We start from the raw sequence: 14317 nt of genomic DNA on the forward strand, positions 1-14317 counted from the left end.
TGCTCATTCTTTAAGCCCAAGACTGCTCAGTTGATGTGGAGCATCACAGCCATGTGCGCAACTTGACAGTTTTGCACAGGCTCCCCAAGGGTCATAAAAACCAGAGTGATCAGGGGTCCCATACCGCAAATAGCTATTACACAGAAAAGATACCAGCAGGTACCGCTTTTCTCATTGCTGCGGTACTCTGGCCTGAGAAGCTGCATCTGCCAAAATTCCTCTCCTGCTACAGAGTAGCTGAAAGGACTGATAGCGCTGACCCCCCCCCCCCCAATGGCTTATCACTGAAGGGTACCTGAACTGAAAAGTTTTCTGACCTTGTCCATAAGCCACAGAGCAGCACCAGCCTCCTGCTGCCTGGACAGATCTGCAATGTCCCAAAGAAACTTCAAGCAGTGTTGTGGAACAACCTAGATGAAGCACGGGGGGGAGGGGGGGGGCAAAGTTTGAAAGCTCTTTTCAAAGAGCCTTAAACCATTTTTCAAAGGGAAAAAAACCAGGTAAAAACAATTACCACCTGCAATTTTAGGATGCTCTGAATCCCAAAGAGTAGACCTCACCCACTGATCTCATACACACAGTCAAACCCTTTCCCTTATTTTTTAAAGTCTTGACAATCTTAGGCGCATTCCTAATGTAGTACACCAAAGCCTGCCACCTAACGCTGCACCTACCCTAAAGTTAGGGGGGCAAAGCAACACATTCATTCCCATGCTTCTTGGGCCGGAGGCTTAAACGAAAGCGCTGCGTCTGCCCCTTGCTTTGCACATTTTAACACAGAGATGCACAAAGATTCTGCAACGGCGTCGGTTCCCTAATAAACTTTTTTCCCCCGGCTGCAAAAGCGACGCGGACCAGGAGACAACAGGCCCCCAAACAGCAGTACCTTCCGCTCGTGGCTCGGGATGAACGGCGCCAAAGGAGCCCCGGGAGCCGGTCCAGGGATGCTTCAGAAAACGCCAGCGCAGGACTCCGGTTTCCCTCTCGCGCTGCAGCCAGATCTTTCGGCAGCCCGGACCGACTGTGCTGGGAATTCACTTAGTAATTATTTGCCGGAGCTCAAGCTCCGCCTCCGACAGCACGGATTGGCTGGCCGGCCCCGGGGCGAGCCTCCATTGGCTACAGCCTGCCTTCCTCGCTATTCAGTTGCTGTTATTATCAAGAGCATCGGGGAAGGCTAATTGCGTGCTCTGAAGACGAGCTCTGGATTTGGGGCAGTGCTTGCTGGGGTCAAGGGAAGCGAAGGAAGTCCTGGCAAAGGTTGCGAGCCCACCTGCCCTACCGGGCCCGCGGGCCGACTGGAGGAACGGCACCTTTCGGGGTACTGCATAGAGCAGAGTTCTTAGACTTGGCTGGATTCCGTAATCTATACTTTTTTTTTTCAGAAACTGTGAGCGCACTGGCAGACTTTGCTCACATTTTGCAAAGGGAAAGGGGAAAAAAGTCCACCCTGCACTTGTTTATGATTTAGCAAACGTTACTATTGTTTTTCCTAATTATGGAAAGTGGGAAAGAATTGTCAACAACGCTGTTCCATTCTTTAGCCATTGAAAATCTCATGCAGCTTCCTCGCTACCTTCTCAGATTTCAGCAAACATTGCCCCCTTACTCCTAGACACACTTTTGCAGACATGAGGATTAGAAACACACATTTTGTCTTTAAGAAATAGAGACTAAGATTGCATTGTTAATGCAACACGTTCTGTAGATTTTCTAGGGACTGTGGTGTGTTCCCACACTGTATAGAGCTTTGTTTATAAACCCTTTAGCTTTTATTTATTAACTCCCTGTTCTGACTGACAGCAATAAAATCAGGGGCATACAAGGGCTTCAAGAGCTTGAAAGCCATGCAGGCAAGGCCAACATTTTTGGTCATTGCCCTGACAAACAGCCAGGATTGACCCACAACCATTAGTTTGCCTTTGTGAGATATACTTTGCCTTTCTGTCCAAGAACAGCCCAAGTGACATGCAAGAGTTTAAAATGTACAAACAAGCTGCCTGGGAGAACAACTAAGCAGAAGAAGCGACCGTGAGTCCCCTCACCCAAAGCTTGTCATCTGCTATGCCAGTGATGGCGAACCTTTTCGTGCCAAGTGCCCAAATTGCAACCCAAAAACCACTTATTTATCGCAAAGTGCCAACACGGCAATTTAACCTGAATACTGAGGTTTTCGTTTAGAAAAACAGTTGGCTCCAAGGCGTGCGTTACTCGGGAGTAAGCTTAGTGGTAGTCGGTGGCTTTGTTTTGAAACAACCATGCAACTCTTCCAACGGGTGAATCACGACCCTAGGAGGGTTTACTCAGAAGCAAGCCCCATTGCCAGCAATGGTAAAGGATCGCGCTTTAGTTCTTTGCATGAAAATCAGTGGGGTTTAGCAGCACTTAACAGGGTTACCTACACTGCTTCCCCAAAACTAGGACTTAGGGTTAATGCTAATAATCGAGCCCAGTGGCCCAGGCCAGCCTAGATGTGTGTGTGTGTGGGGCATTCCCCCCACATGATGAACATGTGAGTGCCCACAGAGAGGGCTCTGAGTGCCACCTCTGGCACCCGTGCCATAGGTTCGCCACCACTGTGCTATGCCAATACCTTGACCAAGACCACCAAAATCACAACTGACATTTTAGAGGGAGGAAAGTAATTTCATCAAGCCCCTTCTTGTAGGTGGCCCAAATGCCATTAAAGACTGCTGACTGTGGAAAGGGCTGTAGGGCAGGATCAGAAGCATTCTCCACTGAATTTGCCAACCTCCAGGTGGAGCCTGGAGCTCTCTGGGAATTATAACTGATTTCCAGACGACATAGATCAGTTTGCCTGGAGAAAATGATTACTTTGGAGGGTGGCATTATTCCCTGCCGAGTGGTGGCCTTCTCTCCTCATGAGCTACAAAAGGACAATGAGGTATTGATCTTCTACCCCTGATCCATGATGACTTTACAGGGCCTAATTAAAGGCTATATTAGGAAGGCCAAGTCTTTTTGGAACTGAGGGTACCTCTGGAATTCTAGCACAGCATGGTAGGTGCAGCCCCAAAATGGCTTCCAAAAATGGCTACTGCAAGAGGCACAGCCAGCCACAAAATAGCTGTCACAGCTTCACTTCAACCACAGAGGGAAGATCTTTGTGCTATGGTGGCAGCTCCTGACATAGCATCATTTTAAAAAATCTGTACAGCCCATCAACTCTCCAAATCAAAAGCCCTATGTGGCCCCATCCACTTTCTTCAAACACTTGGAAAGATGTTGACAGGTCCCATGGCACCCAAGGGCCCCTCTGGGGACCTCTGCACTATATTATCCTCATGCCTTCCTCAGGTCCACTGTGAGAACTTTTTATTACACATCCCTTGTGATTTCAGTGCTGGCAACTCCATTCCTAGGCTTGCAAGGGCCCAATTTAGATCAGCACCACACAGCATATATGTTGACTGAAAACAAGCCTACCTCCCCCCTCCCATGTCATTTTCTCAGTGACCCCAGAGACACGTAGGTGTAGCCTTATGGTATGTGTAAATTCCCCCCCCCCCCCAGCACAGTGTGATGGTAAATCTTTGTGGCAGACCCAGGGAGAACAAGAGGATAATCCCACTGAGTATCAACCAGGTCCTAGGGTACATTAATTACATACCCCCACTTGCGGCTATGTACTAGCAATAGCCCCAAATTTCAGATACCCACACCTCGTAAAATTCTGTCTCTATTCTGTCTTGTGGAAAGACACGGGGGATATTGTTGTTTTTTGAAGTAATATATATTTGAGGTGTTTTTGGTCCTTTCCTTGGATATTAAATATTTATTTAGATTTTAGATTTAATAAGAAAGGCAGGCGCAGCTGGACTCTTAACACGCCAGCATGTAGATACTCTTGTACACAGACAACTTGCCTTTCATCTCTTCCCATAAACACCTACCCAGATAGCAAATGCAGTTAAGTGTATTTGAATTGCAGCTCTTCCATAAATACTGTCAGATTCATTGTGAGATCGAGCACTCCAATAAACACTGTTAAATCCTTACAGGGGAGAAAGAGGAAACAATTCCATCCTGTTTAGTAACACACTTTCCCTTAGAAGCTAGTGCAGAGAAGCTTATGGCAGAAGAAATGAACTCAGTGTACAGCAAACAGGGGAGGGAGGGGCTCAGGTAGAGGGATGCTTTGATGTCAGAGTAGGAGGTAGAGTCTCTACTTTCAGATGAGAAATGATGTAATCAAGTGTGGCCAAAACCAGTGAAGTGTGTTGCCTGGATAAACTTTCCAAAATAAAGACTCAGAGACAAGATCTAACTCCCCAGTCTTTCCCACACTCATGCATATTGCCTGGTCTGAATTTGCTTGTTACTCCTGGCGGTCTAGTGGGTAAGTGAGCTTACAGACTCCACACAGCTGAATTGTGCTCTGTATTGTAGCCAACACAGAGAAGGTTCTCATAGCTTCAGCAACAGGTCTCTTTGTTGCTTCCAACTGAGAAAGGGCATTTAACTACCAGGAGCTCCAGACCAAGACACACCAAGAGAAGAGGAGCACCAAACTAAAAAGTGAAGCCCCCTCCCACTCAGGCCTTGTGAGGGGAACTGAAAGAGCTCTGAAAAACTAACTGATACACACATGCATATATCGTAAAGCGTGGAGCACCAAGCACAGCAAATATTACACAAACCCATGCAGACGTGCACAACCTAACCTACTTTCCTCCTGTACTGGGTGCCCTTGTATAGCGTTTTTACTCTGCTTCAAATTAAAAGGAATATCGTTTCTCCTAACAAAACTCACACAGTGATTCCTTTTGACCTGAAAAGTTCAATCTGCCATCCTATTCAAACAGCAATATTTAGCTATAATTTCTTTTAGAGGTGACCTTAGGGGAGTGTTTCCCCAAGCCACGATGGGAACAGGAGTAGTACACTGGGCTTCTTCCCCAAGTACAATCAATGGTAGCTCTTTTGACAGATTCAGTAAGTGCTTGTGGTGTGTGTGTGAAGGATGATCAGGAACCCACCATGTGGGTCCACTCTGAACATTGATATTTTAATCCAAAGGTGAGAGCCTATGAATATTCATATGTACTCATATGTACTCAGACTCTGTCCATACAGATTGGCAGGGTTCCTGGTCCTTATAGGTCCAGGGCTTCATTGTTTCATTCAGACCTTTAGCTGAATGCACAAAACGCAAGAGCAGGGCCAATGGATCTTTCTTTGTTTCCTTTCATGATACCCAGATATATAGATTACTGTAACACTCCATATGAGGCAATCCTTGAAGAAAATTTGGGAAGTTCAACTGGTGCAAAATGAATGCAGCAGCCCCCATTTGTTATCACAGTCCGCACCCACTGGGACCACACCACATGGACCTTAAAATCTTGGCTGGCTGCCTATTTGTTTCCACTTTCCAGGTCCAATTCAAAGTGCAGCAGGTGCTGAGTGGTTCCTCCTTAATTCTTCAACTCCCTGCATTTGGTACTGCAGAGCATCACTTTCTTCCCAGGTGCCACATAAAAAGTGAAAACCTTATTCATTTTGGCAGCCATTTAGCGGTCAGTGGCACATACAGGAAATTCATTTAGCTAAATATGTATATTTTTAAACTTTGAGTTATATAAGCAGCATTTTGTTCTTGTAAGGGCTGGTTTGAGCTGTTGGGGACAAATAAATCAAACAAATAAATAACTAATCTAATGAAAAATAACAGGCGTTCAGAGGAATTCATCATGAATGTTGTCATTCACACACTGAAAGCCATTTGTAGAAAAACAGTCAAGCACGGCTCCTACCCTGTGGCAAGGAGTGACAGCTGCTCCAGGCAGCAGATTCAGGGAACCATTAAAGGGTGACACAAGTCAGGTCAGGCAGCTCTGATCCATGGGGGTATATAATCTGCCAGAAAATCTTGCACAGATCCTGTTCATTGCAAAGGAATTGCAGAGGAAGATATCTCAAAAAACTGTGCCGGGGGCCAGATCTGTCAACCTCATGCTCTGTGGGCTGCAATGGCATGCAGAATCTAGCATCTTCTTGAAAAAGTTTCAGAGAGCCAAGCTACACATTCAATTTTACACAAGTTCTCAAGGGGAGCCATATCGAAGTGGAATGCTTATGTGAAATTTTAATATTTACGGTGTGTACGGTGGCCCTGAGCCATCCTGTTTCATATAAATAAGAAGGGTTGGCAACCCTGGCTTGGGAATTTTCTGGAGATTTGGGGAATAATATCTGCGGAGGGTGAAGGCTGGGGAGAGGAGAGAGGTCAGAAAGGATGCAATGCTGCAGACTTCACATGACAAAGCAGCCATTTCCTAAAGGAAAACTGATAGCTGTAATATGATTAACTATAATTCCAGAAAAAAACTCCAGACCCCAAATGGAAGTTGGCAACCATGTTAATGAGGTTTGTGCAAGGCACCATCTCTGTGAGGCAAGGTATGGTGGATGTGTGGTAGCTAGCGTGGTGCAGTTAGTGGGTCAGACTAGGCCCTGAGAGACCTGAATTCACAATCTCTGCTCTGCCAAAAAAAGCAAAATGGGTGACCAATGGTCAGTTATACATTCACAGCCTCACTGGGTTGTTGGAAGGGTACAACAGGGAAAGAAGCATACTGTGCACTACCCTGACATGCCTGAAGGAAGGGAGAGATAAAAATGCACGAGGTAGTGGCAGATTTTGCATGCTGTTGAACACATTAAAGTGTGGCCTGAACAATTAAAGTGTGACCTTAACTCCTATGCAAATGGCTTGCACGCTTCCCATTCACTTCTGAGAAGCTTGGCCAGATAAACTTTCCAGTGTATTTTTTTATTCACAAGGAGCTGTGACACGGTGGCAGAGCATCTACTCGGCCAGGTTTAATCTCCAGCAGCGGAGAAGTGGCGACAACTATCTATATGCCATTCAATGAAAGATTATGTACACACTGTTTAAATCAAGTAGAGACTGTTACTCATATGCTCTTCTTCAGTCCGAAATATGTGAGCATCAGATATTTGCTGCCACAAGCTACGTTTAATAAAGCACTAGTTTGCTCAGACAATTCTAGAATTGCTCTACTTCTAAACAGTACAAAAACAGAGGTATGGAAAAAGACTGCAACATTTCTTCTGTAAGTGATTGTTATATGTACTCAAGAACAACAGAAGAAGAAGAAGAAGAGGAGGAGGAGGAGGAGGAGGAGGAGTTTCGGTTTATATCCCCCCTTTCTCTCCTGTAGGAGACTCAAAGGGGCTTACAAACGCCTTTCCCTTCCCCCCACACAACAAACACCCTGTGAGGTGGGTGGGGCTGAGAGCGCTCCAAAGAACTGTGACTAGCCCAAGGTCACCCAGCTGGCTAATCTGAATTCCCCAGATAAGCCTCCACAGCTCAAGCAGCAGAGCAGAGAATCAAACCCAGCTCCTCCAGATTACAGTGCACCTGCTCTTAACCACTATGCCATTGCGGCTCCTTAAGATAACTTGATCTTGTTTTAATATCTATTTATTTTATATTTGTCCTTGTTTTTATGCCTAATAAAGGTTATGTGATGAGTACTTTAATCTGCAGCATCTCTGGGTGACAGCATCAGGTAGCAGATTGTGAAAGGCCTCTTCCTTGAGACCCTGGAGAGTGGCTGCCAGTCTGAGCAGACAACATTGACATGGATAGACCAAAGGTCTGGCTTGGAATAATGCAGTGTTGGAGAGGGAGAAGAATTGCCTATGCTTTTTTAAAAAAATATGCCAATGTAATGTGAACTAGCCCTGGAGACAGCTGTCTTGTAAATCACCAAGCCTTGCGCATCCATTGGTGAACTGTGGCTCAGTACAGAGGATACGTTTTGCCTGTGAAGAGCCCCTGCTTCAGTCTCCAGCATCCCCCACTCAAACATCACAGCTGTTGGGAAGGACCTCTTCTCTGCCTTACTCCCTGGAGAGCCTCTGCCAGCCAGAGCAGACAGACGAGTTGGACAAAACATTGCATAAGGCAATTTCATGTTTCTCTGAAATGTTTGGAGGCATAATTTCACTCAGCTGACCTCAGAAAACAAAACACGTTTTCATTCTGGGAGATGAAAGACAGAGCTACCTGAAATAATCATGATGCCTACCTACGTCTATTCTAGTTTTAAGCACAAAATAGCTCCCAAATTGTCATCCTTTTAAAAAAAATCTCTTTCTGTATTCTGAAGTAATTGCCCTTTTGTGACACAAGAAAAGGAATCTATTGTGCCATCAAAAGGAATATATTTATGAACAGCCAAATTGTTGCTGGAGTAAACAACAGTCTATGAGAACCGGGCCTTGGACTCAGATTGACACCTGATTTATGCAGAAACAGAATGACGACTTTGAATGGGACAGCATATAAAACACTTGTCTTTAGCCTCATCATTATTAGATCAGCTCTAAATTGTTTTGGTGGCTTTCTCAAGCTGGAATGAGGGGTGGTTTTACCACCTGGCTGAGCTTGACTTCTTTTTTATTGCAGTTTCAGTGCTACAGAGTTTGTAATAGTTTGCCCATGTTTCAATGAATGAGCATAGGATAACACATACACAGTTTTGGGTGTCTCTCCAAGTACAAGGACACTGGCAAGCAAGCTTTTCTCCTTACCTCGCAAAGACTATAGCCGTGGTGGCGAACCTTTGGCACTCCAGATGTTATGGACTACAATTCCCATCAGCCCCTGCCAGCATGACCAATTGACCATTGGTGCAACCAAATCAAGTCACACCCCTCCCTCCCTCCCTCTCTCCCTCTCCCTCCCTCTCCCGCTCTCCCCCTCCCTCTCCCCCCTCTCCCTCCCTCTCCCCCCTCTCTCCCTCCCTCTCCCCCTCTCCCCTCTCCCTCTCTCTCCCCCTCCCTCCCTCTCTCCCTCTCTCCCTCCCTCCCTCCCTCTCTCTCCCTCTCTCTCTCTCTCCTTCAAGGGGCACTTTTACCACTAACTGTGCTTCTCAGGAAAAGTACCAGCCTTCTTGGTTACCCATGCAGGATCATGCTGTTTCTATTTTTCACTGAGTCTGTGAATACAACCTTGAATCCACACAATCACTAACAGACATAAAAATTCCCAGCTTGCCCATAAGGATGCACTGAAAAATTGTTAAAGAAGCAACCCAGCACCCTTATATATGGTCCATCTAACCCCTGGCTGAAAACGTCTCTGCAAGGTACTTGAACAATGTATTATCGAAGGCTTTCATGGCCAGAATCACTGGGGTGCTGTGTGGTTTCCGGGCTGTATGACCGTGTTCTAGCAGCATTCTCTCCTGACGTTTCGCCTGCATCTGTGGCTGGCATCTTCAGAGGATCTGATAGTAGGAGAGCAAGTGGAGTACATATACCTGACATCCCCTTTAACTAGAGATGCTGAGAATGGCCCTGAGCCTTTCTGCATGCAAAACATGTGCTCTTCACCAGAGGAATTTTGCTCTCCTGTTTGTTGATGAATACATGAAACTGCCTTACATTGGTCTGTCTAATTCACGACTGCCCAGCAGTGACTCACCTCAGCTCCAGAGAGAATATGCACAATTTTAAATACTCATTAATGTAATTTTATATACCAAATCCAAAGCAGTCCTAAAGTACAGGAAAAATTTCAGTTGTCCAAAAGAAATTTACCATTGCTAGAAATCCCAGAGACCAGGAGGAAAGTGCATTGCTGATGTTATTGATCCTCCGCTGGTGATAGCACTAAGAGGAATGTCCCAGCCTAATAGGAATCCAATACTGGCAACAGGTAACAAATGTGGTTCCATAGATTGACTAAAAAGAGACAAGGGAAGGATCCGGGTTGTATTCAGACAAAAATTCTTGTTGGGCTTATTTTTATTTCACGGTTGTCCTGTTACCAATTACACACCAGCAGAGGTCTTATTAAGGAAGGGCAGCTATTCCCATTGAACAGGCGTTTGTTGCACTCCAATGTAAGCAAATGATTTTTTTACAGGCACAAAAGGGCTGCCAGATGTAAAATCCAACTCTTTGACCTGGAGGCAGAACCCAGAACAGATCTTGATGGAATCAAAATGCGCTGGAACTTTTGTGAGCAGAGCCCAGCAGCATTGGGTGGGTATGGGGCAGAGCATGGCACAGAAGCCTGGCACATTCTAATGAAGTGAGCAGTTAAATATACTGGCTGGGGAGGGAGAATGGCATTGCCCTCTTCTTCTCTTTGGCAACAGGTCCCTGATCAGTTGGCAATCATGCCTGGCTTGAGTTCAGTTGGGGGGAGGACTTCATGTGCTAGTTTTATATTGACAACGGTATAACAACAGAATCTCCTGCACACAAGAGGGATGGAGGGACAGCACTCACAGGTCAGAAATTCCCTCGCATGGTGAGCCCTTGTTTACAAGAAGTTCCAAACTGTCGTCCCATAGGGATGGCATTGCTAATGAAGAGGAAAGTTTTGCAGTTTATTTCCTTCTTCTAAATTCAGACTTAATCTGATTGACAGGAGTTTTACAGACTGTTAGACACTGGGCTTAACCACTCTTTAGCTGCTATTCAACAGCTAAAGAGGCAAGCTGGAGCATGGAACAGCATAGCGCTAAGCCTTTGAAATTGACACAAGCTTCTTAAAACAGCTTCTTGGAACCTCTGATATTTAAATACCAAGAAAAAAAAGGAGGAGAACGGAGCAGGCTGGAAATATTTATAGTGATGAAGGAATTTGGACCAAACTTTTAAACAACTTCCTTAGGTTATATAATTTGTGCACTGACAGATGATACCCCCATGGAGGCATCAGCTAAGCACAACGTGTTAGAAATAACTTGCACATTTGGAAATCCTTTAATATCCGATCAGTTCTTCCCTACATTTTATTTAAGACTGGGTAGAATTATGCCATTTACATTAGCATTAAAAAAAAAAAGAATATCACTAACTAATGATAGACATGAAAGTACAGACTGTCCCTTCATAATACAATGCAGAAGTTCCAGACCATCCACAGGCAGCCTTCGTGATAAAATATTTATAATCCCCTTCACTGTATGCCAAAGGAAACCATGAGGGTGTTCATAAACATTACAAGCAAGTAATCAAGATCTACCTTTAGGGAAGATACACTGCAGAGCCTGGGCTGGTTGTAGTTTGAACTGAGCTAGGGCTGAAAGCCAGAAACAGTGGCTCAGGTCACTCTAGCTGACCAGCAAAGGACTCATTTACCCATTCCTCTTAGGGTCATGGCTTTTATAGATCATTCCCCATAGCAAAATTGCTCACTCCAGGGGAAATGGCAACTGAAGTGCTGAAAGACAGAATGGTGCCAAAAGCCTCTGGGTTTGGTACTTTCATGCAACAGAGTGCCAATGTATTTATTCAGAAGAAAATGGCTGTTGTGGATATTATGGGAAGGCGAGAGGGCCTGCAAATAGGAGATGTCTGGCACTTTTTAAAGGGTTGCTGGATCTCAAGCTTTGGCTGAGATTTTCAGGTTTGGAATTGTTTTGATTTTTTGATACAGGCTTTAAAGTATTATTAGACTGGTTTTTAGTGTGCTTATATTTGCGTGTGATTTTAAAATGTTCAGGATAATAAATTATTCAATGTTTTGTAGGGGTAGCATGGTGGAAGTAGGGGTGGGTCGCGTGGTGGCCAATTTTGCAGATGATACCAAATTATGTAGGGTGGTGGTGAGAACCGCAGAGGATTGCAAAGAGCTCCAAGCAGACCTTTATAAATTAGGTGAGTGGGCTAAGAAATGGCAAATGCAGTTCAATGTAGCAAAATGTAAAGTGATGCACATAGGGGCAAAAAAATCCAAACTTCACATACATGCTACAGGGGTCAGTGCTATCAGTCACAGACTAGGAAAGGGATTTGGGTGTCTTAGTTGACACACAATGCAATGGTGGTTGTGAAAAAGGCAAACTCTATGTTGGGGATAATTAGGAAATGAATTGATAATAAAATTGCAAAGATTTTCATGCCCTTATATAAAGCAGTGGTGCAACCGCACTTGGAGTACTGTGTTCAGTTCTGGTCGCCACATCTCAAAAAGGATATTGAAGAGATAGAAAAAGTATAGAAAAGTAACAAGGATGATTGAGGGATGGGAGCACCTTCCCTATGAGGAGAGGTTGCAGCGTTTGGGACTCTTTAGTTTGGAGAGGAGACATCTGAGGGGGGATATGATTGAAGTCTATAAAATTATGCATGGGGTAGAAAATGTTGACAGAGAGAAATTCTTCTCTCTTTCTCACAATACTAAAACCAGGGGGCATACATTGAAAATGCTGGGGGGAAGAATTAGGACTAATAAAAGGAAACACTTCTTCATACAAGGTGTGATTGGTGTTCGGAATATGCTGCCACAGGAGGTGGTGATGGCCGCTAACCTGGATAGCTTTAAAAGGGGCTTGGACAGATTTATGGAGAAGTCAATCTACAGCTACAAATCTTGATCCTCCTTGATCTGAGATTGCAAATGCCTTAGCAGACCAGGTGCTTGGCAGCAGCAGCAGCAGAAGGCCATTGCTTCACATCCTGCATGTGAGATCCCAAAGGCATTTGATGGGACACTGAGAGTAGCAGAGTGCTGGACTAGATGGACTCTGGTCTGATCCAGCTGGCTCTTATGTTCTTTGTGTTTATTTACTTTATTTATTCCCACCTTTTCCTCCAATGGGAACCCAAAGGGCTAATAACGCTTCACTACAACAATGTGAAATAGGTTAGGTTAAAAGTGTGTGACTGGCTCAAGATCACCCCGTGAGCTTCCATGGCAGAGTGGGAATACCATGAACTATGCTGGGTGTTATGTTTAGAAAAAAAAGCAGTTTGTAAATGCCACAAATCAAGAAAGGAGATGACATGGCACATATGGTTTCCTTTTCCCACTTTATCCTCTCAGCAACCATACGAGGTAGATTAGACTCAAAGACAGCAACTGGCCCAGGGTCACTCACACAGATTTATAGGAGAGGGACCAACGTATTTATTCTGAATATGAGTCTCACCAGGTCCCAGTCCCTCTAACAACCACCCCACACTGGCTCCAGACGAGAAGTTCCTGGAGACCGAACATGGCCCCAGGAGACTAACTGCCTATTGTTTGCCTTTGACTTCAGGTTTGTCATTCTATTAAAAGGGTAAGCATTTGGGTTGCTGGTTTTTGTTTTTGTTTTAGTTTATAAATAATATGACTATTAGAGGGAAATATATGGATTTATAGCATTATGTGTGATGAAGAGAGAAGAGATAGCATCATTTCATCTCTTTTATAATAGTCAAATGTGGGCTAACTCAATAAAATTGATTGGAGGTCAGTTCAGGACATACAAAATAAGCATCTTTCATTTTCTGCTGACCCATTCATTTTGTTTTTCCTGATCAATATTTATTTTGTTTAAAATATTGTTTAAAATCCCCCCCCCCCCCCCCGGAAACCTGCATAAAAAAAGATGGAAAGGTAGAGTAGAGTAGAATAAGAAAGATTCTTTGTGCAGGGCATAATTATAATGTATGGGATTCATTGCTACTGGATATGTTAATTGTTTTAATAGCTTTTTTTTGAAGTAACTCATAGTTTTACTATTTGATCACTCGCAGCAGATAAAATCCCACCTTCAAATCCAGCCCCCTTCCCCAAGCAACTGTAGAGTATGAGAAAAGTGTCCGGAAAATGGCTTTTATGATGATACTTTAAGAATTTCCCTTTGTCTTTATGGTCTTGACCACAAAGATTATGGGAATTTCCTAGAGCATCACCCAGAAGTGCTGTTATCCCTGAACTCAATCCTCTCTGATCATCTTGATCTCAAAATTTCCCAGCATTTGCTGAGGCAGTGCTGGCAACTCTGGTAACTCAAGGAAAACATGGTTATTGCAATGTGGCCACTGCGGCCTCAGAAGAAAATGACTGTCAAAACTGGGAGTAAGGTCACAACATACAGAGAGTGAAGGACGCAGTCAACAGCACTGGAGCTGTCCAAGGCCCAGGAGCTGTCCAAGCTGAAGATTCCCCTCTTTTGTTACCTCCTCCTATCCCACTGTTGGGGCTTGGCTTGCTCTTGGCAGCCACTGGCCCTTCAGAGTAGCATCCCCCTAGGAACTGAATAGCCCACTAGGAACTGAAGGACCAGTCTCCAGGGCCTAATACACTGGAGAGGAGCTATAAAAAGGTTCCTGCCACTAGGGAAGGAGGCAATAGTACTGAGAAGGTTTAGTGATACAGATGATTCAAAGTGATCTCCTGTGCCAGGAGGCTGCAAAGATCCCTGGCTTACATGAAGCAGAGGGGAAAAAAGGCAGGGTTGGAGTTTCTCCAAGGCTGTGGCATTTAGCCAGATGAATACCATGATGCTGTTTGCCGATAGCCATCCCTGTA

At 44.7% G+C, this 14317-nt stretch overlaps 1 protein-coding gene across 4 annotated transcripts in view; it reads right to left on the minus strand.

The window, feature by feature from the left end:
* Positions 1 to 1014, minus strand: part of ZMAT4 (zinc finger matrin-type 4) — a 197467-nt gene extending 196453 nt beyond the window's left edge. For 3 of the 4 annotated variants that reach the window (XM_048513190.1, XM_048513191.1, XM_048513192.1), the window contains exon 1: positions 887 to 1008. The gene's annotated coding sequence lies outside the window, so the exon portion shown is untranslated. Of the gene's footprint in view, positions 1 to 886 lie in introns of all 4 variants that reach the window. The other variant, XM_048513189.1, reaches the window with a different exon arrangement.
* Positions 1015 to 14317: the final 13303 nt, after the last annotated feature.

This window comes from Sphaerodactylus townsendi, linkage group LG12, assembly GCF_021028975.2.
Source record: "Sphaerodactylus townsendi isolate TG3544 linkage group LG12, MPM_Stown_v2.3, whole genome shotgun sequence".
NCBI lineage: Eukaryota > Metazoa > Chordata > Lepidosauria > Squamata > Sphaerodactylidae > Sphaerodactylus > Sphaerodactylus townsendi.